Here is a 25,715-nt window from a genome sequence, read left to right as displayed (position 1 = left end):
CCCTTGCAAATCTATATGCCCCCAATGATAACCAAGACGCGTTCATAACGCGACGGCTAGATCAACTTACGCAATTCACCGAGGGTCAACTAATCTTAGGAGGTGACCTGAATACACCCTTAAATCCGAACGAGGACACGTCCTCGGGTACATCCTCGACCTCAAGAACCTCACGCAAATGAATACAAACAGCCCTACACTCCGCCCAACTAATAGACGTCTGGCGCCTCTTCCACCCGGGTGAGAGGGACTATACGTTCTTCTCCCGGCCCCACCAGTCGTACTCCCGTATTGATTATTTTCTAGTCCAACACAGAAATTTACAAGCAGTACTAAGTACCAAAATAGAATCTATCACGTGGTCGGATCACGCCCTTATAGTGATGCGATACGCCATCGCTGACCCGCACATGACTCAGCGTCCACCATGTCGATTGAATGAGAGCCTACTGCAAGACCCTGAGGTTTGTGCAGATATACTGCGGGAGATTGGGTGTTACTTTAAATCTAACAACACTCCTGGCAGTGACGCTGGTTTGGTATGGGAGGCACATAAGGCCGTGATCCGGGGCGTGTTTATTAAACATGGCTCTAGATTGAAACGCCAAAGAACAGAACAATTAACCACATTACTCCAGAAACTGCAGACACTTGAAACAAGACATAAAATGAAGCCGACAAGGGAATTAGGGAACGAGCTTGACACCACTCGTAGACAGGTCACAGATATGCTACACTTCAAAGCTAAGGCGGCACTGCAGATCTGCCGAAAGAAATTTTATGAATCTGGCAACAAATGTGGGCGGATGCTGGCTCGTTCCCTACAACAACAAAAATTAGCGTCATACATACCGCAGATCAAATCTCCCTCCGGAAAGACAGCGTCACTACCCAAACAAATCACAGAAGAGTTCAGAAATTACTACAATTCCTTATACAACCTACACACAACACTACCCGATACAGACAATACACCTGAATACATAGCCTCATCACTGATGCCAACCTTACCGACCGAGGCCAGAGAACTACTTGAGGAACCCATCACATTAATCGAACTACAATCGGCTCTCAACTCCACCAAACAGGGGAAAGCACCGGGACCGGATGGCTTGACCATTACCTACTATAAGACCTTTTTTACATCCTTAGGCCAATACCTCATTAAACTATTTAATGATCTTGGCTCAGGCTCAAAGTTACACCCCTCTACACTCCAGGCGCAGATCTCAGTAATACCCAAAGAGGGCAAGGACCCCACACAGTGCAGCAGCTACCGCCTGATATCCCTGTTAAACACCGACCTAAAACTCTTCACAAAGATTATTGCCTCTAGACTACAGTATCATTTACCACAACTCATACATCTGGACCAGGTGGGGTTCGTGCCGACCAGAGAGGCCAGGGACAACACCATTAAGGTTCTGAACTTAATCCATATAGCGAATAGAGACAAGACGCCCAGTATTTTCCTTAGTATAGACGCTGAAAAAGCGTTTGATCGCATACGGTGGAAATTCTTGTTCGAAACATTGAAGCACATCGGAGTGAGAGAAAAGCTGTTCAATTGGATATCTGCAGCATACTCAAATCCGTCAGCTAGAGTCAGGGCTAATGGTGTTGTCTCGGATCCCTTTCCAATACTAAACGGAACCAGGCAGGGATGCCCACTCTCACCTTTACTCTTTGCCCTAACACTGGAACCCTTCCTCTGCCATGTGAGACTAAATCCAGACATCACGGGGATCGCAGTGCAGAGTACTCAATATAAAGTGTCTGCGTATGCAGATGACCTGATGTTCTCGATTACTAATCCAACCGTCTCACTTCCAAACTTAATGAAGGAGTTTGAGACTTATGGCCATCTTTCTAACCTAAAAATAAACTTCAACAAATCCGAAGCAATGGGTATAGAGATACCACAGACCCAACTCACGCACTTTAAAAACACCTTCCATTTCAAATGGACGGACAAAGCCTTGAAATACCTAGGCACTTATATCCCTTCAACACTCTCCCAACTCTTCAAACTCAACTTTCCGCCCTTACTGAACACCGTCCAAAAACTACTCAATAGCTGGAAAAACGGTTTACATTCCTGGTTGGGACGTTGTAACATACTAAAGATGATGATACTTCCCAAATTTCTCTACCTATTACAGGCCTTACCTATACACATTCCCGCAGCCTTCTTTAGACAAGTACATTCCCTATTCCTGACTTTCCTGTGGGCAGGGAAAAAACCATGCCTCCCAAGACAAACACTTTCTCTACCAAAACAACATGGAGGACTGGCCATGCCGGAGATCAAAACATACTACCTTGCAGTACACCTGAGTAGGCTTATCGATTGGTGCCGACATAGGGAAACCAAACTATGGGTGCAATTAGAGCAAGTGCAAGCTGAGATTCCCATCCATAGAGCCCCTTGGTGTAGCTCAACACTCCCCCCACGAATACGATCCCACCCAATGATCGGGAGCACTACGAAAACGTGCGCACGCCTAATAACAAAAACATCTCTCTCCACTAGGAACTTACCACTGAGGCCCATACTGGGAAACCCTCAATTTATGCCAGGAATAACAGACCCCACATTCCACGAGTTGAGAGACGCGGGGAGATATCAAGCCGCCCATTTTAGTAATGGGGAAGATGGGCGACACTAGCCGAGCTTTCGGACCCGAACGGCTCCTACCGTTTGGATTTCCTGAGAGCTAACCAACTCTCACACTTTCTTAACAGTTTGACCCCCGTAACGGTAAACGACCCACCCCTCACTACCTTTGAAGAAATCTGTACGGAAAGCGGAGTGCTCTCGCACACACTATCTCTGACTTATAACTGGCTCATCACACCACCAGGGGACTACCAACATCCTAGCTTTGCTAAATGGGAGAAAGACCTAAACTGGCACTTTACTTCACAAAAACGAACACACATCCTCCAATTCATACATAAATCATCCATATGCACTAAATTTCAAGAAACTAACTACAAAATATTTACAAGATGGTACAGAACACCAGCACTGCTACACAAACTTTTCCCTGAGACATCGAAACTATGCTGGAGATGCCAACAAGACACAGGCACACTAATACACATTTTTTGGTCCTGCCCGCGGATAAGGCCTTTCTGGGAGGAAGTTCGCAAGATAGTACAAAAGTTTACTGACCGCAATGTCCCTGACGACCCGGCATTCTTCCTCTTACACGCTACAGATACACCTGCCCGTATATACAAAAGGTCAATCATACGCCACCTACTTGATGCAGCTAAAGTATGTATCCCCCTCAACTGGAAATCCCCTAACCCGCCCTCCATCTCCTGTTGGCTTAGGAAAATAGACGAGATCAACAAGTTTGAAGACCTGATTCTTACGAATCAAAATAGAGGAGAATCATACACTAGGACCTGGCTCCTATGGAATGTGTTTCAATACTCAGAGGAGGGACAAGCCCTCCGCAGAGAAGACACAAATACCTAATATGGGCCGAAATCCACTATTAGAAATTACGAATGGTCTCAATGGAATAAACTGAGGACTCCATGTTCGCGAATACTCCCCCCCCCCCCTCTTTTTTCTCTCTTTCCTCTCCTCCCACTTCTTTCTCTATGAAAATGAGAAAATGGAAAGATGCAGGATTCACAAAGGGCCATCTTATAGACCTTTGTACTCCTATCTGCATTAGAGGATCATAATAGGATAAGGTTTCAATATGAGAAACACAGTCAACATTCATAGTATCTAAATTTGGAGACGGTACAAATTCCGATTATCTAACAGTTATCAACTTCAACTAGTACTGTGTTACGAGATGCTTTTGGAATAGACAAAAGAAGGCTTTCTTTATGTTTTTTTTTTTTGTAATTGCTTCTATCATGCTGTTACAATGTTTATTAATGTCATATCGGTCCCTGTGGACCTGTTTCTTGTGATAAATAAAAAAATAAAAAAAAAACAAATCAATGCGTCCAGTGCCCTGCATGTAGATTAGTGGCCAGGCGCATGGATTAGGGGGGCGGCGCCCCTTATGGAGCGGCCACCACTGCCTACAGTCTGTGTATGGAGTAGGGCAGGGCCGAGATGATCATTCCCCCTATCCCCCATAGCAAACCACACACACAGTCAGCTCAATGACAATGAGCCTGTTAAAAGAGCAGGCTCAGCTGCATTCAGAATTAGGCAAACTAATTAGGCAAATTAGGCAGTCGCCTAAAACCTCTCGCTCCCGGGGGCCTAGCGGCCGCCTAATTTGCCTGATGTGTGTGTGGGAGTGGGAGCGAATGTCCCCCGGTCGGTGTCCCTAGGGCCGTGTTTATGGCCACAAATAGTTTTCCCCAGCCAGGGGGCGGACTGACCACTTAATCACTTCCCGAGGTCCCAGGGTCAGTGCATTGTGGCTCCGTGTACTTCCCTCCTCCAGCTCCTCCCCTTTTTCCGTGCTCTGCGGATCTCCTGCAATGTGCAGAGCGAGACAGCTGAGCAGCTCCCTGATCTACTCTCCGGGACAGGGCTGAACGGTCTCTGTAATGGAGGAGCCTGCCAGAGCTGGTGCTTGGTGATCATCAGGGAACCTGTCGCCGCTCATGGTACAGCATGACGGACGGTCCTGCCCGACACAGACATCCCGTGACGGCACCCCGAAAATCACTGCTGCCAGCCACCCCACACACACAGCCATGATCTGTATATCATCCAGTATATGTCACCTACTGACCAGCAGTCATACATTCATCCCACCTGTTCCCCTCTGCCAGCTTCCTACCACCCCACCCCATCATCATTCTCCCACCTGTACCTCACTGCCAGCTTCCTACGACCCCCCCTGTCATTATCATCCTACCTATACCCCACTGCCAGCTTCCTACCACACCCTTTCATCTTCATCCCACCTGTACTCCATTGCCAGTTTCCTACCACCCCCTATCATCTTCATCCCACCTGTACCCCACTGCCAGCTTCCTACCACCCCCATTCATCTTCATACCACCTGTACCCCTCTGCCAGCTTTCTAACACCCCACCCCATCATCATTATCCCACCTGTACCCCTCTGCCAGCTTCAAACCAACCCCCTGTCATCTTCATCCCACCTGTACCCCACTGCCAGCTTCCTACTACCCTCCTGTCATCTTCATCCCACCTGTACCCCTCTGCCAGCTTCCTACCACCCCCCTGTCATCTTCATCCCACCTGTACCCCTCTGCCAGCTTCCTACCACCCCCATGTCATCTTCATCCCACCTGTACCCCTCTGCCAGCTTCCTACCACCCCCATGTCATCTTCATCCCACCTGTACTCCATTGCCAGTTTCCTACCACCCCCTATCATCTTCATCCCACCTGTACCCCATTGCCAGCTTCCTACCACCCCCATTCATCTTCATCCCACCTGTACCCCTCTGCCAGCTTCCTACCACCCCCATGTCATCTTCATCCCACCTGTACTCCATTGCCAGTTTCCTACCACCCCCTATCATCTTCATCCCACCTGTACCCCATTGCCAGCTTCCTACCACCCCCATTCATCTTCATCCCACCTGTACCCCTCTGCCAGCTTCCTACCACCCCCATGTCATCTTCATCCCACCTGTACCCCACTGCCAGCTTCCTACCACCCCCTTTCATCTTCATCCCACCTGTACTCCATTGCCAGTTTCCTACCACCCCCTATCATCTTCATCCCACCTGTACCCCACTGCCAGCTTCCTACCACCCCCATGTCATCTTCATCCCACCTGTACTCCATTGCCAGTTTCCTACCACCTCCTATCATCTTCATCCCACCTATACCCCATTGCCAGCTTCCTACCACCCCCATTCATCTTCATCCCACCTGTACCCCACTGCCAGCTTCCTACCACCCCCTTTCATCTTCATCCCACCTGTACTCCATTGCCAGTTTCCTACCACCCCCTATCATCTTCATCCCACCTGTACCCCACTGCCAGCTTCCTACCACCCCCATTCATCTTCATACCACCTGTACCCCTCTGCCAGCTTTCTAACACCCCATCATCATTATCCCACCTGTACCTCTCTGGCAGCTTCAAACCAACCCCCTGTCATCTTCATCCCACCTGTACCCCACTGCCAGCTTCCTACTACCCTCCTGTCATCTTCATCCCACCTGTACCCCTCTGCCAGCTTCCTACCACCCCCCTGTCATCTTCATCCCACCTGTACCCCTCTGCCAGCTTCCTACCACCCCCATCATCATTATCCCACCTGTACTCCATTGCCAGCTTCCTACCACCCCCGCAATCCCACCTGTACCCCACTGCCAGCTTCCTACCACCCCCTGTCATCTTCACCCAACCTATACCCCACTGCCAGCTTCCTACCACCCTCCTGTCATCTTCATCCCACCTGTACCCCTCTGCCATCTTTCTATCATCCCACCCCATCATCATTATCCCACCTGTACCCAACTGTCAGCTTCCTACCACCCCCCCTGTCATCATCCCATCTGTACCCCTCTGCCAACTTCCAACCACCCCCTGTCATCTTCATCCCACCTGTACTCCATTATTAGTTTCATACCACCCCCACCCCCATCATCTTTATCCCACCTGTACTCTATTGCCAGTTTCTTACCACCCCAACCCCTCTCATCATCATCCCACCTGTACCCCACTGCCAGCTTCCTACCACCCCCTTTCATCATCATCCCACCTGTACCCCATTGCCAGTTTCCTACCACCCCCATTCATCTTCATATCACCTGTACCCCTCTGCCAGCTTTCTAACAACCCACCCCATCATCATTATCCCACCTGTACCCCTCTGCCAGCTTCCAACCAACCCCCTGTCATCTTCATCCCACCTGTACCCCACTGCCAGCTTCCTACCACCCTCCTGTCATTTTCATCCCACCTGTACCCCTCTACAAGCTTCCTACCACCCCCCTGTCATCTTCATCCCACCTGTACCCCTCTGCCAGCTTTCTATCACCCCACCCCATCATCATTATCCCACCTGTACTCCATTGCCAGCTTCCTACCACCCCCACCCCCATCATCCCACCTGTACCCTAGTGCCAGCTTCCTACCACCTCCTGTCATCTTCATCCCACCTGTACCCCTCTGCCAGCTTCCTACCACCCCCGTCATCATCCCACCTGTACCCTTCTGCCAGCTTCCTACCACCCCCTGTCATTTTCATCCCACCTGTACCCCTCTGCCAGCTTCCTACCACCCCCATGTCATATTCATCCCACCTGTACCCCTCTGCCAGCTTTCTTTCACCCCACCCCATCATAATTATCCCACCTGTACCCCTCTGCCAGCTTCCTACCACCCCCCGTCATCATCCTACCTGTACCCCTCTGCCAGCTTCCAAACCCCCCCCTGTCATCTTCATCCCACCTGTACTCCATTGCCAGTTTCATACCACCTCCACCCCCGTCATCATAATGCAACCTGTACCCCACTGCCAGCTTCCTACCACCCCCTGTCATCTTCATCCCACCTGTACCCCACTGCCACCTTCCTACTACCCCCTGTCATCTTCATCCCACCTGTACCCCTCTGCCAGCTTCCTACCACCCCCATGTCATATTCATCCCACCTGTACCCCTCTGCCAGCTTTCTTTCACCCCACCCCATCATAATTATCCCACCTGTACCCCTCTGCCAGCTTCCTACCACCCCCCGTCATCATCCTACCTGTACCCCTCTGCCAGCTTCCAAACCCCCCCCTGTCATCTTCATCCCACCTGTACTCCATTGCCAGTTTCATACCACCTCCACCCCCGTCATCATAATGCAACCTGTACCCCACTGCCAGCTTCCTACCACCCCCTGTCATCTTCATCCCACCTGTACCCCACTGCCACCTTCCTACTACCCCCTGTCATCTTCATCCCACCTGTACCCCTCTGCCAGCTTCCTACCACCCCCTTGTCATCTTTTTCCCACCTGTACCCCTCTGCCAGCTTTCTATCACCCCTCCCCGTCATCATCATCCCACCTGTATCCCTCTGCCAGCTTCCAACCACCTCCGTCATCTTCATCCTACCTGTACTCCATTGCCAGTTTCCTACCACCCCCACCCCTGTCATCATCATCCCACCTGTACCCCACTGCCAGCTTCCTACCACCCCCTGTCATCTTCATCCCACCTGTACTCTCTGCCAGCTTCCTACCACCCCAATGTCATCTTCCTCCCACCTGTACCCCCTGCCATCTTCCTACCACCCCCCTGTCATCTTCATCCTACCTGCACTTCACTGCCAGCTTTCTACCCTCCCCGTCATCATTATCCCACCTGTACCTCTCTGCCAGCTTCCTACCACCCCACCTCCATCATCTTCATCCCACCTATACCCCTCTGCCAGCTTCCTACCACCCCACCCCATCATCATCATCCCCCCTGTACCCCTCTGCCAGCTTCCTACCACCCCACCCCCTGGGTAATAAGCAGTAACACATAGCAACCAATCAGTGAGCAATAATCATGTGCAGTAACCTCTAACAACCAATCAGTGAGTGATAATGATAAGCAGTAATCTCTAGCAACCAATCATTGAGTGGTAATATTGTACAGTAACTTCAGCAATCAATCAGTGAGTGGTTATGATGTGCAGTAACCTAGCAACCAATCAGTGAGCCTGAAGCAATCAGTGAGTGTGAACCAAATGTTTATGTTAACATTATTAAAGTTGTTTTTAGATAAATCTATGTGTGTTTGTTTTTTGGGATGTTGGGTGGAGAGTGAAATTGCTAGGGGTGGGGGGCCTAGGAAAATGTTTGCCCAGGGTCCAGTCAATATTAAAGACGCCCTGGGTGTCCCTTGGCTGGTGGGGTGAGCGGGCCGGCACACACTGGGGTAAAGCCATGGAGGTTCCAGCCAGCTGTAACCCCCCTCACACTGAGAATATCTCATCAGCTGCAGCCAATTGCAGGCTCTAATGCCATACTAGCCTTCTCCCAAGTTGTAGTTCTCCACACCACACACTAGTTAGCCGGTGCCTGAGCGCTGCAGAGACTACACCTCCCAGAATGCACTGTTGGGTGCTCAAAGCAAATGTCTTGGTTTCTCTTGTAGTAGGGAATGGAGGAGTGTATAGAGGGATCATCTGTCTGTACCCTGTCTGTGGCGGGATCATGTGTGGTTGCGGCTCTAGTGTTTGGTGGCTGCTGCAACAATGTGGTATCACCGCGTTATCCGGGTGAGAGTTTGCTTGTCATTACCATAATAAGACCATCTCTTGTATCATGTCTGCAGTCTCTGACCATCTCTTGTATTACAGCCGCACAGTCTCTGACCATCTTCTGTATCATGTCTACAGTCTTTGGCAGGGCTTTTTTTCTCGGAGAATAGGTGCAGGAACTCCTCCCGTCTGATTTACCCCTTGTCTTTGCCTCCACCCCACCTCTGACCACCGTCCCTTGATTCCACCCCCTACCCACCTACCAGTACTGCCCCTTTTAGAGAATACAGAACCAAGTATCATTTTGTGGTGCTAAATCATTTGTATGGAACATGTTAATGATAAAAAGAAAAGCAACAAAATAGATCCCCTGCAGCCAGCAACAATAGAATCCCAGCAATAGATCCCCACACAACAATAGACTTCCCCAGCAACAATGGACTCCAACTCAACAACAATAGATTCCTTGCAGCAACAGTGAACCACCCACAACAAAATATCACACCCAGTAACAAAATATCCACCCAAGCAACATTAGACCTCCCCAGCAGCAACAACAGATCTCCCAGCAGCCAGCATCAATGGATCCTCCAGCAGCAAGTAAAAATAGACCTCTCCCTCAACAGTAGATCCCCTCAGCAACAATAGGTTCCCCATCAGCAACAATAGACCCTCACACAAAATCAGATCCCCACCAGTGACAATAGATCCCCCAGCAGCCAATATCAATAGACCCTCCAGCACACCCCACACCCCATGCTATTACATACATTTAGTGCTAGAGGTGCCGGAACTGTGTTCCCCCCAGCGTTCCGGCTGAAGAAAAGCCCTGGTCTTTGGGGGGGGGGGACCCTACAGAGGATTCAAGAGGTCATGGGAGGAGTCAGGAGTATGTGGACCGTGGAGAGGAGAATATTGTATGAGACCAAAGCCACCACACTCGACCTCAGAGGGAAGTGTCTGACTGCGCCCTGCACAATGCACCTAAGAGGAGGTCAGTGACAGAGCCGCCAGGCCAGTCGAGGGGGGAGGGTCACTGATGTAAGGAGGGAGTGAATACAGTAAGGTAAGGAGGCACTGATATAAAGGTTCCCCCTTATATCATTAACCCTCCCACCCTTACATCAGCGTTCCCCTTTAAACCAAAGTCTGCAGCATTCCCCCTTGGATCAAATTTCCCCTTTCACTGTAAGGGGTTCTCCTGCAGACTCTGATGTAAGGGGTAACTCTGTGCTGACTGGGTTATATTAACCTGAACTTGATGTTAAATGGAGAAATTTGTTTTTTCAGACTTTTACTATAACTTAAACACATTGCTAATATACCCTATGTTTAATGATATTTGATTTAAGAGTAATTGGTTAGAGAAAAGTGAGTGTGAGTGAGTGAGGTCTCATGTCTAAGATTTGCCTAAGGCCTCACAAAGCCTAGAGCCACCTCTGGCTGCACTGAGCAGAATTTCCTGCCCGGCCACTGCACCTGTCACACAGCTTTGTAATTGCAGTAAAGAACAGAATACATTTTGGAGGTTATTGATAAACTGTGGGTTTTAAAATTCCATTAAGTCTCATATAATTGTATTGCACTTGAAATAAATAACATTTAAACAGCTTTCACTAACAGGAGCATAAAATATACAATTTATTCAACCACATCTCCACAGCAGATAACTTAATTTTACTTGGAGGATTCAGGTAGACAAGGTAATCCTGGCAGCTCACAGCTTACACACTGTCAATGTAGTTTCATATTTTTATTTCAGTATGCAGCAAGCCACACAATCGGTGATCTGTACTGAGAGGCCCAGATCTGGAAGTAATGTAGGTCAGGGTTGAGGAACGCTGTGTGGGAAAGCGTACACAGCATGATGTGCCGACAATGAATCTGGCCCAGCTCTCTGTGAGTTTTTCTTTAATGTCTCACAAAATGCTGAGGGGGAAATTGCTGCAAAGCAATATTTATTTTTACATCTTTCCTTAAAAAATATGAATAGGATTAGAGTAAAGACTTTGTATCCCACACCTTTCCGTAGAAGTGTTTTCACTTACTCGAGACTTCAGTGACCTAGTTTCACCCCCATCAGTGATTCTGTCTTGTAGTATTGCAGTACAGATCATTATAAAAAAAAGAGCTCAGTGGGTTGGTTACATTTCCAATCTTATAACATTAACACTGGACTGCTTATAGAAAATCCAGATGTCAGTCCTGCAGAGTGCCAAGGAGGATAGACTCAGTCTCCAGCTGGCTCCTCATTGCTCACATTGCTTGTGTTGTCTATTGAGAGTAAGAAATGAGTGGCAGAGATTCTGATTTGCATAGTACAGTTTGAATTGCAAAAAGGCATACTTAGACATTGTGAAAAGAGTTGATGGTCCTGAAGTCAGAACTATTCCTAAATCTGGAGTTCTGAGATAAGCATCTTCTTCTATAGTTTAAAAATATAACAAATAGGGTTGCACCGATACAGATACTAGTAGTTTTAGATACTAGTTTACGATGTTTCAGTTTATGAATGAATAGGAGCCTCTGTCTCCTGTCCATCTTCAGTGCAGCTGAGGCTGCAGAGAAAGGGACTGGGGAATTTGTGTTCTTAGTCCCTTTCCCTGTCTAAAAAGAGATGTCGGGGGTCTGTTTAGACCACTGATATCTCACCAAATCCCCCAACAGGGCTGATAAAAAAAAAAAAAGAATTGTAATAAATAACTATTTAAAAGGTTAAATTGTAAAAAAAAAAAAAAAAAAAAAAACTGACACCGTCCACTACACCCCCCCCCAAAAAAAAAAACAAAAAACAAAAATAAAAGGAATTGTAAAAAATAAAATTGTAAAAAAAAAAACAACTACTGACACAGTCCACGCCTAATCAGTGCCACCTATCAGTGCTGCATATTAGTGCCACTGTTACATGACATTAAAAAAAGTATCAGTATCGTTGAGTAATTGAAAAAAAGTATTGGTACTAGTACTTGGTCTTTAGAAGTGGTATAGGTGCAACCCTAATAACAAATCTGCTTTTCCAAAAGAAAGAGAGAAAAAAACAAACAGTTACAGTCAAAGGGTATCTAAACCAAATAAACAAATTTATTGCAGCTTTTGGGGGCTTGTGATCGGTGACAAATAAATTAAAAAGTCACCTGAGCTTCCTTCTAATCCAGCAATGTGGCTAAGACATTGGCTGAGACAGCAGCGGGAGCCATTGGCTATCCACTACTGTCACTCACAGCCAGTGAGCCAATGAGGAGAGAGTGGGGGGGCTGAGACACGGCTCTGTGTGTCTTATGGATGCATAGAACCGGGCTTGAGAGTAAGCATGCACCAGTGCCCCCAGAGCCAGCGGCTTGCTATTGGGGGCACTGGCTGAAGAGGAGGAGCTAGGATGACTGGCGTTGGTCCCATAAAGAGGAGGATCGGGGCTGTGAAAAACACTCCACAGAGCAGGTATGAGATTTTTTTTTTAAATTACCCTTTAATGTCACTTTATCTGAGCCTGATCTCGATCCAGAGATGTGCAGGAGCTCTCTTGACTAGTTCTCTCCTCATTAGCTCAGAGACAGCAACGGGAGCCATCGGCTCCCACTGCTGTCAATCACAGCCAGTGAGTAGGGAAAGTGGGGGTAAGACCAAGCTGTGCTCTGTTCATCACTGGACACAAAGAGCTGGTTTGGGAGCAGACATGCACAAGTGCCCCATAGCAAGCGGCTTGCTATTGGGGCACTCAGCATGGGGGAGGAGCCAGGAGTGTCGACAGGGGACCCAAAAGGGGAGGATTGGGAATGCTCTGCACAGAGCAGGTAAGTATAACATGCTTGTTATTTAAAAAAAAAAAACTAAAAATACCCAAAGCTGTACAATCACTTTAAGTTTGCTTTTAGCTGTTCATTTAAGTTAATCTAAAGTTATAAACATTATATGCCATTGGATTCTGCCCCTTCTTTGGGGACCAAAGATTTCTGATGGGGGGTGTAGCCAGGTGCTTGGCTAGGAGTGGAGAGTGAGAGAAACACTGACTGCAGTTGCTCTCTGTGGCCGCAGAACTGGGTAACAGGTGCATCAGTGAGAGGAACGCAGCTCTACACAGTGGGAACTGATGAAGTCCAGAGGAGAGAGACTCTGCTGTAATCAAGTGCCTTTGAACTGCATTACCTAGAGAGATATTGCCAGGAGAAGGGAAAGGGCTACATTTTCTCAGGCTGTATGGCACAGGTTTCCTTTTGCCATGAGGGGAACTGAAAAGTGCACATTGCTGTCCACTATAAACCACCACTGCTGCATATCAGCTGGACCCTGAATGCTGAGTTTGGGGGTGCCGACAGTCACATGGATGCAAAGCAGAGTGGACTAATTACTGTTTGTGACTGGATTATCACTGGGACTGGTGAGCTGCTGCTGTGGGGATTTACTATCTTCTGCTAGAGAGACTGAGCCACTTAGGAACTGACCATAGAGCCATTTAATAGGCTTCTTGCTGCTTACAGGTTTGACAGGGACTATTATCCTGTGCACCAATGGTACAATTGGGCCCCAACAAAAGCCAGATGAAGAGTTAGGACTAAAGACTGCCCCTTTACAGCTGCTACACAGAACATTATTTATTGCTTGTGCTAAGAAGTACCTCTCAGGGGATGCTGCACCATATCCTAGTCACCCTCCTAGTATGCACTCTAGACTACAGTATTAGTATTTACATTGCAGTATATGCTTAAATGCACTGTTTATAGCTGATTCTGCTGATGTATGAGTTAATATTGGTCTAGTGGTACAGAACTATTTTGTAAGTTACTTTGGCATACTGATTATACTGGCTAGCAGACCATGTTTGAACTTACTTTCTGTCCGCTCAAACCACCATTTACTCTAACCCATACCAATACATTGAGTTAATTTTCCACTAACTGGTTTTATATTTATTTCCTGAGACTAATTCACAGTCAAGTTAAAGATATTCACAATAAAAATGTTTCTATTAAACAATGTATTTCATGTGACACTGAGGGGGGTAGTCTATACTTTTTCGGTGTTGCCTCCAGTTTGTTGGGAAGAGCACCAGAAAGCTAGCCACCTAGAACATGTATACAATATAAGATGAGGCTTCAAGGAATATAATCGCTGGCTCAGGAAGATTTTGAGAAAGTGTCTCTCGTGTTCTAAAAGTGGTGCAGCATGGCAAAATCAGCCAGTTTGTCTCTGTACACCAAAAGAGTTGGTTCTTAATTGGCTCCACTTTTGTAAAATACGAACTATCGTTTTATTTTTTTATTGATTTTTTTATACGAACTATCAGTATTTTATTTTAAATTTATTGCATTGAATGTGACACAATTGATTTTTGCCACATTCAATGAGACACAATATAAAAGTAGCACATTTAGGAATTTGGTGCATGAGTCACTGTCAGAGTCAAAAGTGTTGCATATGCTTCATGAATTTGGTGCAATTACCTTAACACCAGAAAAGTGGCACCGCAGCTGAATCCCCCCCCACCCAAATTTGTCTAAACATTTCCGATTACACCATAATCGTGACCCCAGTGGTCTAAATTTCTGGGGGTTTGAAAAAATGTAGAAATATGGGGGGGTAGAAATTTTAGAAGAGTTCTATCAAACTGGGATGGAAGACCTGGTGGATTTACAAAGCCAACACATTGGTCCTAACATGGACAACGATTTAAATAGTTTCAATAGTGACGCTTAAGATATCAGCAGTGGGTCCACCTTACCTCTTTGGTTTTATGTAGAGTACATCCCATATTTTTTAGGTTCTTAATCTATCAATAGTGTATCTACATTTCAACAATATTTATATTTCATTTTTATATTTTTTATTTGATTTAATATTCATATTTTTTGTTATTCTTATTCAATTTATATTAATTCTTGGTCCATCGCCATACATTTTATTTTATTTTATTAACTCCAGACTCATATAATATTAATTTCCTGCATACACTGTTCTATGATTTAAAGTGTACAATTCTTAAATGTGGTGCTTTTGATTGTATTCTGCCTTATACTATTTACACTGTTTAAGCTTAGCGTCCTCTTTACTAATTGAATTGTTTTTGCACTTCTGAAGTAGTAGATCCATGGCGCTGTTCCTGGGTGGACATTGCGTGTGATCATGAAGGTAGTTTACGGCATGGCAACCTGTCAGCTGTGCTACCCTTGCTCTCCACATGGGCTATACTGGATAGTGTAACATATGGCTGCACCACTTCTGATTGTTTCAGCTTGGGGCAGGAGTCAGATATGGCTGGATACTTAAAGTATAACTGAAGGAAAAACTTTTTTTTTCGTTTTGGATGGAGTGGAGAGGGATTAGAGCCCCTGTCAGTTTTTAATGCTGTCTGTGCCAGCTTTAGGGAGATTCACCCTCTCTATTAGTCCTGTTTACCATTATAATTGAAAGTGAAAGTAAAAGAAAATCCCAAATTTTGGGTTGTCCCCAGAAAAGTAATAGAAGGGAAATCTTCCAATGGGGACACTGGTTCTGGTGACCTGGGGGTCCCCAAGAAATTCCCTTAATTTGCAGGGATTTTCCCTCACTTCCTATTTGGCTATGGGACAGGAAGTGAAGGCAAATCTCAACAATGGGACACAGATGGCAAAAAAAAAAAATCTGACAGGGGTTATAACCCTCCCTTACTCTAGCAAAAAAAAAATGCCCATAGTTCTACATTAAATTCTTCTTCCCAGACTGCTAAGCTATATGCCCCTGATAACTTCACATCAAATAAATGGGTTGGGTGGAGCTTAGTGATCCAGGAGAGTGAGTGAGACACATCGCGGGCTACTGGCTGGGAACTGATTGAGAGTTGTTATGTTACCGTAGCAGAGAAGTTATCCGTGGTTCATTGTAACACTTTTATCTTCTGTTACCAAGTGAGTGTAATATGTATTTTTATCATTAAAGCATTTCCACAGTAAGCACTATGATTCCCATATCTTTTTGAGCTGAGAGGCTTAGAGAGGTGTGTGTGTTGACTGGTTTCCTTACCTCTGTTGGTGATCTACTTGGAGTGAAATCCAATAACCTGTGTGAGCATATATTTGTGATCATCCGTCCACCTGGTCTGTTATCAACATACTAGTTTGCCCCTTGTAGGGAGGGTTAAATAGGAAGTTGAACGTACACCTATTGGGGATTGGTGGAGGTTTTACATCACTTTGAAGCTGTTCCAGTTGGAGAGTTGCTTCTCACAATCTAATGCCCCGTACACACGGTCGGATTTTCCGACGGAAAATGTGTGATAGGACCTTGTTGTCGGAAATTCCGACCGTGTGTAGGCTCCATCACACATTTTCCATCGGATTTTCCGACACACAAAGTTTGTGAGCAGGATATAAAATTTTCCGACAACAAAATCCGTTGTCGGAAATTCCGATCGTGTGTACACAAATCCGACGGACAAAGTGCATCTCTAAATAAAGAGATGAAAACTATTGGCCACTGCCCCGTTTATAGTCCCGACGTACATGTTTTACGTCACCGCGTTCAGAATGATCTGATTTTCCGACAACTTTGTGTGACCGTGTGTATGCAAGACAAGTTTGAGCCAACATCCATCGGAAAAAATCCTAGGATTTTGTTGTCGGAATGTGCGAACAAAGTCCGACCGTGTGTACGGGGCATAACACAGACCTCCTCGCGTGTTTATTCTTTTTCACTCGTGACTCTGTTACCATTGTTTATTGTAGTTTTATTATTTGCTGTTTCTTTATTGATTTTTATTTTTGATGAACATCACTTAGTAGAGCACAGCATTTTTACACATTTTTCTATTGCATTTATAGGCTAATTAGTGTTATTACTGGTTTTGGCACAAACTTTATTCTTCACATATTAATTGGTTTTGGAAACATAGAAATGATAGCTGTTAGGCCGCCCATAGATGGTTTCAGCTCCTGCTGAACTGGCTGAGATTCAAACCATGTATGGGCAGGCTGAATATACAGATGTATAATTGATGAATACATCCAGCCAGCCGGATTTTACATGCGATTATTGCTAGTGGTCTGTATAGCCACTAGCAATAATCACGGTCTAGCAATAAACACAATGGCTCCATGGGAGGGAATCCCCTGTCAACACTGACTGTGTTGATGGGAGAATCGAACAAATTTCTTTCCTTCAACCCGTGGAAGCAGTAAAGAAGTTCATTCCGTGTAGAGCCTGCTTTAGGGTTTCCTGGTGGAAGGTCCTGCCCTCCACTATTAAAAACAGCCACCAAAAGAAAAGCAAGAGATCCACAAATTTCTTATATTATGTGGCAGGAAAACATCAAGTCCTGGTTTCTTATTAGGTTTCAAGGCGGTCAGGAGCGGTCAGCCTGTTCTGAAGCAAAAGTGCCCATTGACTCATAAAACTTGCAAAGGTGGTTGTGAAATTCTTCTAGAACTCTGATGCCGCGTACACGACTGGACTTTCCATCAGAGTAGACTCTTACGGTCTTTCCGACGGAGTTCTGCTGAAACGGACTTGCCTACACACGATCACACCAAAGTCCGTTCGTTTAGAACGTGATGACGTACGACGGGACTAGAAAAAGGAAGTTCAATAGCCAGTAGCCAATAGCTGCTCTTGCGTCGTTTTTGGTCCATCGGAATAGCATACAGATGAACGGATTTCCCGATAGGAATTGAGTCCGTCGGAAAGATTTGAAACATGTTCTATTTCTAAGTCTGTCAGAATTTTAGAAAGAAAAAGTCCGATGAAGCCCACACACGATCGGAATGTCCGACGGAATGATTCCGTCGGACCTTTTCTGCCGGAAAGTCCGGTCGTGTGTACGCGGCCTAATAGGGTTACTCGTGTAGTAATCTCTAGACAGCTTTAGATGGATAGGTTTGTGCGCATGATCCAAGTTGCAGAGTTGGGATGCTAATAGAGTATCCAGTTTATAAGCTTTTTTATGATTTGAGCAGTGTAAAATGTTGTGTGAGGATTCCTCCAAGATACGATCAAGGTGAAGTTTTCTCTAAGCGTCTATCGGGCATCAATGAGTAAAAGTGAAAAAGTGTATGTATCGTTTGATAATCCATTTCCAGCTGTTTCAACCGCATGCATTTACCCTGTTTTGGACACATAGCTATTTGGAAGAATGTATCTTGAATGAAAGGTTTGTGAGCTTCCCATAAAGAAGAGGGAAAGATGTCAAGAGTTTGGTTCAAGGCAATGTATACCTTGAGTGCTTTTTGTAGGTCCTGACAAAAATCAAGGTAAATATTATTATTATTACAGGTCCGCTGTCTATTTACGCAGTGCTTCACACATATAGTATATTGTACATGCACATCAGTCCCTGCCCTCAAGGAGCTTAGAATCTAAGGTCCCTAACTCACATTCATACATTCTAGGACCAATTTAGAAAGGATCCAATTAACCTACCAGCTTGTCTTTGGAGTGTGCCGGAGTACTGGAGTACCCGGAGGAAACCCAGGCAGGCACAGGGAGAATATGTAAACTCCATGCAGGTAATGCTATGGTTGGGATTCAAACCCATATAACCCAATAAGAGGAACTTATTCATCAACCACATAGAGTCGAGTGCCACTGAGGGCTATTATTCCCTCGACAGCTGTGTAAGAGGGACCTTCTCCTTTTATCTCCTGCTGCCTCTGTAAGACAGCAAGTCAAAGAAAATCTCCCTAATAGGGCAAAGACAGCAACCTGGCAAGGGTCTTAAAACAGTATTAAACCCTAAAACAAAAACATGATACTGTATATTGCATCTAACCAATCCTTAAATGTGGGTAGCTAAATTATTTTGTCTTTTTTAGTTTCTTTTTCACTTTAATATTTTCACTTAATGATCTGGCCAGTAACAAACTACTTATGTTGGGGTGTCTCTAAGCTGTCACTTTTGATAGACGGCTTGCCCTAATAATGGGAGTTGAGAAATAACAGACTTACTGGCAGAAAGAATAAGTAAAAAATAAAGTAAAAAAAGCCTAAAAAAAAAACAAACAAAACAAAAACGTATGCAACCATGTAAGAAGTGTCAGTAAGACATTAGCTAATATTCATTCGCTAAGGTCACACAAGTGGGTGGGCTCGGGGCGCAGTGCTCTGTGCCCCAAGCCCACCCTTTTTGTGCTTCAAAAAAAAAAAAAACCCATTGAAATCCATGCATCCTCCGCCCTGGATGTAGATTAGGGGCCGGGCGCATGGATTAGGGGGGCAGCGCCCCTTATGAGCGGCCACCACTGCCACGAGGCATTGTAAAACTCTGACATTCACAGACATGACTGGGCATGATAAGAATTGTAGTTTCTGAACAACTGGAGGGCCATAGTTTGGAGACCCCTGGCCTACTGTATCAAAACAAGTTTGAACTTTTTTCAGTTTTATAGCTTTCAAAACTGCATGTTTATGAAATAATTTATTTTTGCCTGATGTTCTTCTTTAAAGCGGAATTAAATTCCCTCAATCAACATTATGCTTAACCACTTGCCACTGACCCACCGTAAAATGACGGAGGGACGGTGTGGCTCTCATTCTGGGTGGGCGTCATAGGATGGCGCACCTGAACGGGCATGCATCGCGGCGGTCGCGCCGTGTTTCTAGGACACAGCATGACCTCGATCTCTGTACAGAGCTGCTGATGCAGTCACATGTAAACACGGAAGTGCCAGTAATCGGCTCTCAACGTCTCACACTGAGTGTGTGGTGGGGAGAGCCGATCAGGGGCATTTTTTTGCAGGGGACAGCAAGACAGGTAATCAGGGCACTGTTCATCAGTGCCCTGATTATAATACAGTGCCAGCAATCAGTGCCCATTAGTGATGCCAGTCAGTGCTGGCTTTCAGTGCCCAGTGTTGCCCATCAGTGCCGCCCATCACTGCCACCCACCAGTGCCACTCATCAGTGCCACATATCAGTGCCACCTATTAGCGCCCATAAGTGCGGCATATTAGTGCCTCCTCATCAGTGCCACCTAATCAGTGCCCATAAGTGCCACCTCATCATTGGCCAGCAGTGCAACCTATCTGTGTAGCCTCATCAGCGCACATCAGCGAAGAAGAAAAATTACTTATTTACAAAATTTACTGACAGAAACTAAGAAAAACTTTTTTTTTCAACATTTTTCATTTTTTTCTTTTTTTTTTTTTTTTAATAAAAAACCTGGCAGTGATTAAATATCACCAAAAGAAAGCTCTGTGTGAAGAAAATGATAAAAATGTCACATGGTTACAGTGTAGCACGACCGCGCAATTGTCATTCAAAGTGTGACAGCGCTGAAAGCTGGCCTGGGCAGGAAGTGGGTGAAAGTGCCCTGTATTGAGGTGGTTAATCAGTATTCTGCTAGAATTAATAAATAGAGAGAATAGTATATTTACTTAATATTATTATTTACTAAACTTTTTTTTTACATTTCTTCAGTTATTTCCAGGTTTGTGGCCTAGGCCAAAATGATGTCATATATCCCAGGAGACTTCATGGGCATTTTTGTTCTTTCATCGGGAGGAGCTTTCTCACCTAAGCACATCCTCCTGCCTGTATGCCTGAGCTAGGGGCAGATGTATACCATGAAGTATTTGCCACATGAATGACCCAGCCTTACTACAGATAGCCACGATTAGAAATGAGAGGGGTGTGTTTTTCAAAGTAATTTTTCACAAAATAATGCATAGAGACATGATGGATGGGTGGGTTTGCTTTGAATAATCAAAATTAATTAAACAACAGTTTCAGAGTTTATGTTTCCCAGATGCAGTTTAGTTCCACTTTAAATTCATTTTGAATGTGCTATTAGGGTGTGTTTGTTTAGGGAGGAGACAGCACAATCTGGAAGGGATTTAGGAGCACACAAATCACCTTATTTTCAGTTCCAACGTGAATGAAATAATACAGACTGTTGAACTGTTTTGTCATTTTTTTGTTCCCCTTTATACCGAAAAACCATGAAACATGTCAGATTATTAATTATTCTTTCAAACTATTTGGATTTGTATGATGCATTATAGCCTCTCAAATATCTGATCCCTCTAGTCTTGTCTTAATTTATTGCAAACAGCCTCACTAAACAGCAGCAGCTGACTTACAGTAGAAAGAGTTAGATGCCCGTTGGATATATATCATTATGAAGTTTTATAACACAGGGGTAATAGAAAATCTGCACTTCTGATTTACTTGACATATAGGAATATTATATTGTGCAAAGGCAGAAATAAAACATGGGTCCCTCAGGCAGCTGATTTCTGATTATAGGGGATCTTTCTAAAGTCTAACTCAGCTCTACTGTTGAGCCCTGGTTCACATTGATGCTACTTTGAAATTGCCCTACTTCACTTGAAGTAGCATGATTTCAAAGTAGCAAGGTCAGTATGATTTCAGGTGCTACTTGATAGACATCTGTGTGGCTTCATACACAGATGTCTACTGAAGTTGCACCTGAAATCGGCAAAAGTAGCGCAGGAACTACTTTTGAAAATCGCTGCGGTGCCGAAAAACGGTGTCGCACCGATTGAAACAGTGCCATTGCCGCCAATAGGCTGCGACTTGTCATGCAATTTGATCGCTCAAATCGCATGACAAATCGCTCCAATGTGAACCTAGGCTAAAGGCCAGACAACCTAAACAGTGAAGTATAGTATTTGAAACACCTAATAATACTTCTCTCCTTTATGTATAAATGTTCATGCATAGAAGTTCAACACTTTATTTATATCTGCTGGGTGACCAGGTTCCACGTGTTTGCTTTATTCGGTAAACCAATTTGGGCCACAAGAGAATGACAGCAATTTCCTTTCATGTCATCATAGTACAATGAACACATCTTCTACCAGATTCTGTCATCATATACCAGTTCCTTTTTTCCCAACAGAGTGAAGAAATTTATAACTGCTACATTGATCTTTCACTTTCTGACAATTATTTACCAAAACCTGTCAAAGAAGGCCTCATCCACTGGGATATGTATACAGTGTATGGGCACCTTAAGTAGGAACGGAACTGTAGCTGATCCTTTCTCCGGTATCAACTTACCATACCTTGTTCTGCACTGGGTCTAAGTAAGGAGGCAGTCATCTTAGTAGAAGAGTAGGGCTTTGCTTTCTTGGAGTTGCCCCCCTTATGAGTGGTGATGCAATGACCAGTTAGGGGAATATTGAAAAAGGATCAGGAGAGGTTCAGAAAGCACAGATCCACAAAATGGATAAAACAGAAGCAGGGAGATCTTTATAGTGCAGGACCCAGGTACAACTTCCTCTCCAAAGAGAACAGTTGCACAGTAATGACATCACACAACCAAATTCATGAGAATAGGAGTAACAAGCAGGAGATCCTCTCACCTAGGGATGAGCTCAGTGTTCAGTCTGAATGTAACACTGGCTATTCGGATGTTCATCCAAAAGCCCAATACTTAGGGCATTTGACATAGGAACATGACAGCTTCCAGCTATCAATAGTTGCTAAGAAAGCAGCAGCTGCTATGTCCTTACCAAAGCTGGGAATCCCCATTCACATAAGTAAATAGGGAGGAATAAAGCATGTCACATTATTGCCAAAATATAGCCGCATATGTACGCTAGGCATATTCCTCCCTTTGATCACTGGATAATAGTTGTGGAATCGACAAGAGGCTCACTCTAGGATTAAGAAGAACAGACACAAGACACCATGTAAATGGATAAAGAAGTGGGTCTATAAAAAAAGAAGCTGCAGAATGCCTTCTGCGAGAACTAGATTATTTACAGCATACCTGTCTCACCACTGCACAATGTTGCATGAGGTCAGGTCTGCATTAATGAAAACCACACCAAAATAACGTTGAACTAGTCTGAGGTGTTGCTTATATTGAGAAACTTGCTTAAAATATAAGGATGTAGTTCACAACATGACCAGTTTCAAGTGCAGTCAAAGCATGGCAAACAATACCTGCACCTAGTATACAATAATTCTTCATGGGATGAACCACAAATAGCCTGCACATATACCTCTCTGTTGCACATCTGTAAGGACCCCCTCAGCAGTCTGTGTTTTAGTACCATGATTCTTTCTACATTCAGATATGAAGGTGACCTTATGTTGAGTCTATACCTTCTTCTAGGAGAAGCATTGAGTCAAGGAATCTATAGAATCTAGATAAATGTAATAAATTCAACTTAAAGCAGTTGTAAAAAGTATTTTTTTTTAAATAATAAATCCCCTTCCCGCCGACCGTACGCACATCTGCGTACTCAGCTTTCGGGGGTTCTACTGGGATGATGCCCGCAGCTGCAGGCATCATCCCAGTACCGTTGTTCAGAGCGGGGAATCGGCTACCCGTATATAACAACCGATGCGGCTAAAAGCCGCTCAGCTGTTATACCGGAGGAGCGGGAGGGGACATCCGCCGCCTCCCGCCGCTCTTACCGGGCCTCCCGTGAGATTGGGAGGCCCAGTGTCCAATCGTCTACCTCCAGCGTCTGGGGGCGGGCTGGAACGAAGCTATGGGTGGCTTCGTTCCAGCCTTCTCAATGTAAACGCGGAAGCGACGTCATGACGTCACTTCCCGTTTACTCGGCTGCCAATGGCGCCGAATTTAAAAAAATACACAGTATTCAGAATCGCCGTTTTCAGCGATCTGAATACTTTGAAGTGTAAAGGAGGGATGGGGGGTCTTTTAGACCCCCCATCCCTCCATAAAGAGTACCTGTCACCACTTATTACTGTCACAAGGGATGTTTACATTTCTTGTGAGAGCAATAAAAGTAAAAAAAAAAACATTTTTTTTTCAAACACAATTTTTAAGTATAAAAATAAATAAAATAAATAAAAAATAAAAAAAAATTTTTAAAGCGCCCCTGTCCCCACGAGCTCGCGCAGCGAAGAAAACGCATATGGAAGTCGCGCACGCATATGTAAACGGTGTTCAAATAACACATGTGAGGTATCGCCGCGATCATCAGAGCGAGAGCAATAATTCTAGCCCTAGACCTTCTCTGTAACTCTAACCTGGTAACTGTAAAAAAAAATGTAAAGTGTCGCCTATGGAAATTCATAGCTACCATAGTTTGTCGCCATTCCACGAGTGCGTGCAATTATAAAGCGTGACATGTTTGGTATCTATTTACTCAGCGTAACATCATCTTTCACATTATACAAAAAAATTGGGGTAACTTTACTGTTTGGATTTTTTAAAATTCGTGGAAGTGTCCCTTTTCCAAAAATTTGCGTTTAAAACACAGCTGCACAAATACCGTGTGATATAAAATATTGCAACAATCTCCATTTTATTCTCTAGATTCTCTGCTAAAAAAATATATATAATGTTTGGGGGTTCGAAGTAATTTTCTAGCAAAAAATATGGATTTTAACTTGTAAACACCAAATTTCAAAAATAGGCTTAGTCATGAAAGGGATAAACATTGTATACTTTCCTGCTCTGTGTAATGGTATTGCACAGAACAGCCTAGAAACTTCTCTTCTGGGGTCCCCCACCAGTGCCCTTGATTCCTTTTCTTCTCTGCTGCCACCATACAGTAGATAGCACACCTGCAGGCTCGCTCCCAAGCCAGGCTGTGTGCCTCCATTGACATACATAGCACGGCTCAGCCCTGCCCACTCACGGAATTAGATTGGCAGCAGCAGGAGCCAATGACTCCTGCTACTGTCTCTGAGCCTGTGAGGAGAGACAGAGAGAGTGACCAGAGCTGCTGCAGACAAGCATAGCACTGGATTGAGATAGGCAAGTATATAGGGAGGTGAGGGGGGTGATACAGCCAGTGGGACATTTTTTACCTTAATGTGGGGAATGCATTAAAAAAAAATGTCCTGCCTTTAGAACCACTTTAACTTTGCTATGCAAGAGGATAACATGTTAAATATTGAATTTTTTTCCACCTTTGCAATCAATTTTAATACATTAATTATACATGCAGAAAAAGAGTTAAAGAATTATAATGAAAGTAGTAAACTATAGTAATGAAGTACTAGTTTGATAGGAGAACAAACCTTGCAACTGAAAATGTTTATCCAATTTTATGTTCTAAATGATCAGGTAAAAGCCTTATGCCACGTACACACAGTCGGACATTGATCGGACATTCTGACAACAAAATCCATGGATTTTTTCAGACGGATGTTGGCTCAAACTTGTCTTGCATACACACAGTCACACAAAGTTGTCGGGAAATCCAATCGTTCTGAACGCGGTGACGTAAAACACGTACGCCGGGACTATAAATGGGGCAGTAGCCAATAGCTTTCGTCTCTTAATTTATTCTGAGCATGCGTGGCACTTTGTGCGTCGGATTTGTGTACACACAATCGGAATTTAACCGATCGGATTTTGTTGTCGGAAAATTTTATAGCGTGCTCTCAAACTTTGTGTGTCGGAAATTCCTATGGAAAATGTGTGATGGAGCCTACACATGGTTGGAATTTCCTACAACAAGGTCCTATCACACATTTTCCATCGGAAAATCCGACCGTGTGTACAGGGAATAATACATCCCCATATATAGTATGATTTATAGCATGATGTGAATAAAGCATGCATGTAGAATGTAAAACACCATCAAATATGATGACCTGTATTATTCCATAAGAGTGCACAAATGAGAGCTATGCCATCA

Source organism: Aquarana catesbeiana, linkage group LG01 (assembly GCF_042186555.1).
Source record: "Aquarana catesbeiana isolate 2022-GZ linkage group LG01, ASM4218655v1, whole genome shotgun sequence".
NCBI lineage: Eukaryota > Metazoa > Chordata > Amphibia > Anura > Ranidae > Aquarana > Aquarana catesbeiana.
The sequence above is the reverse complement of the archived record's forward strand: the minus strand, read 5'-3'. Positions refer to the sequence as shown.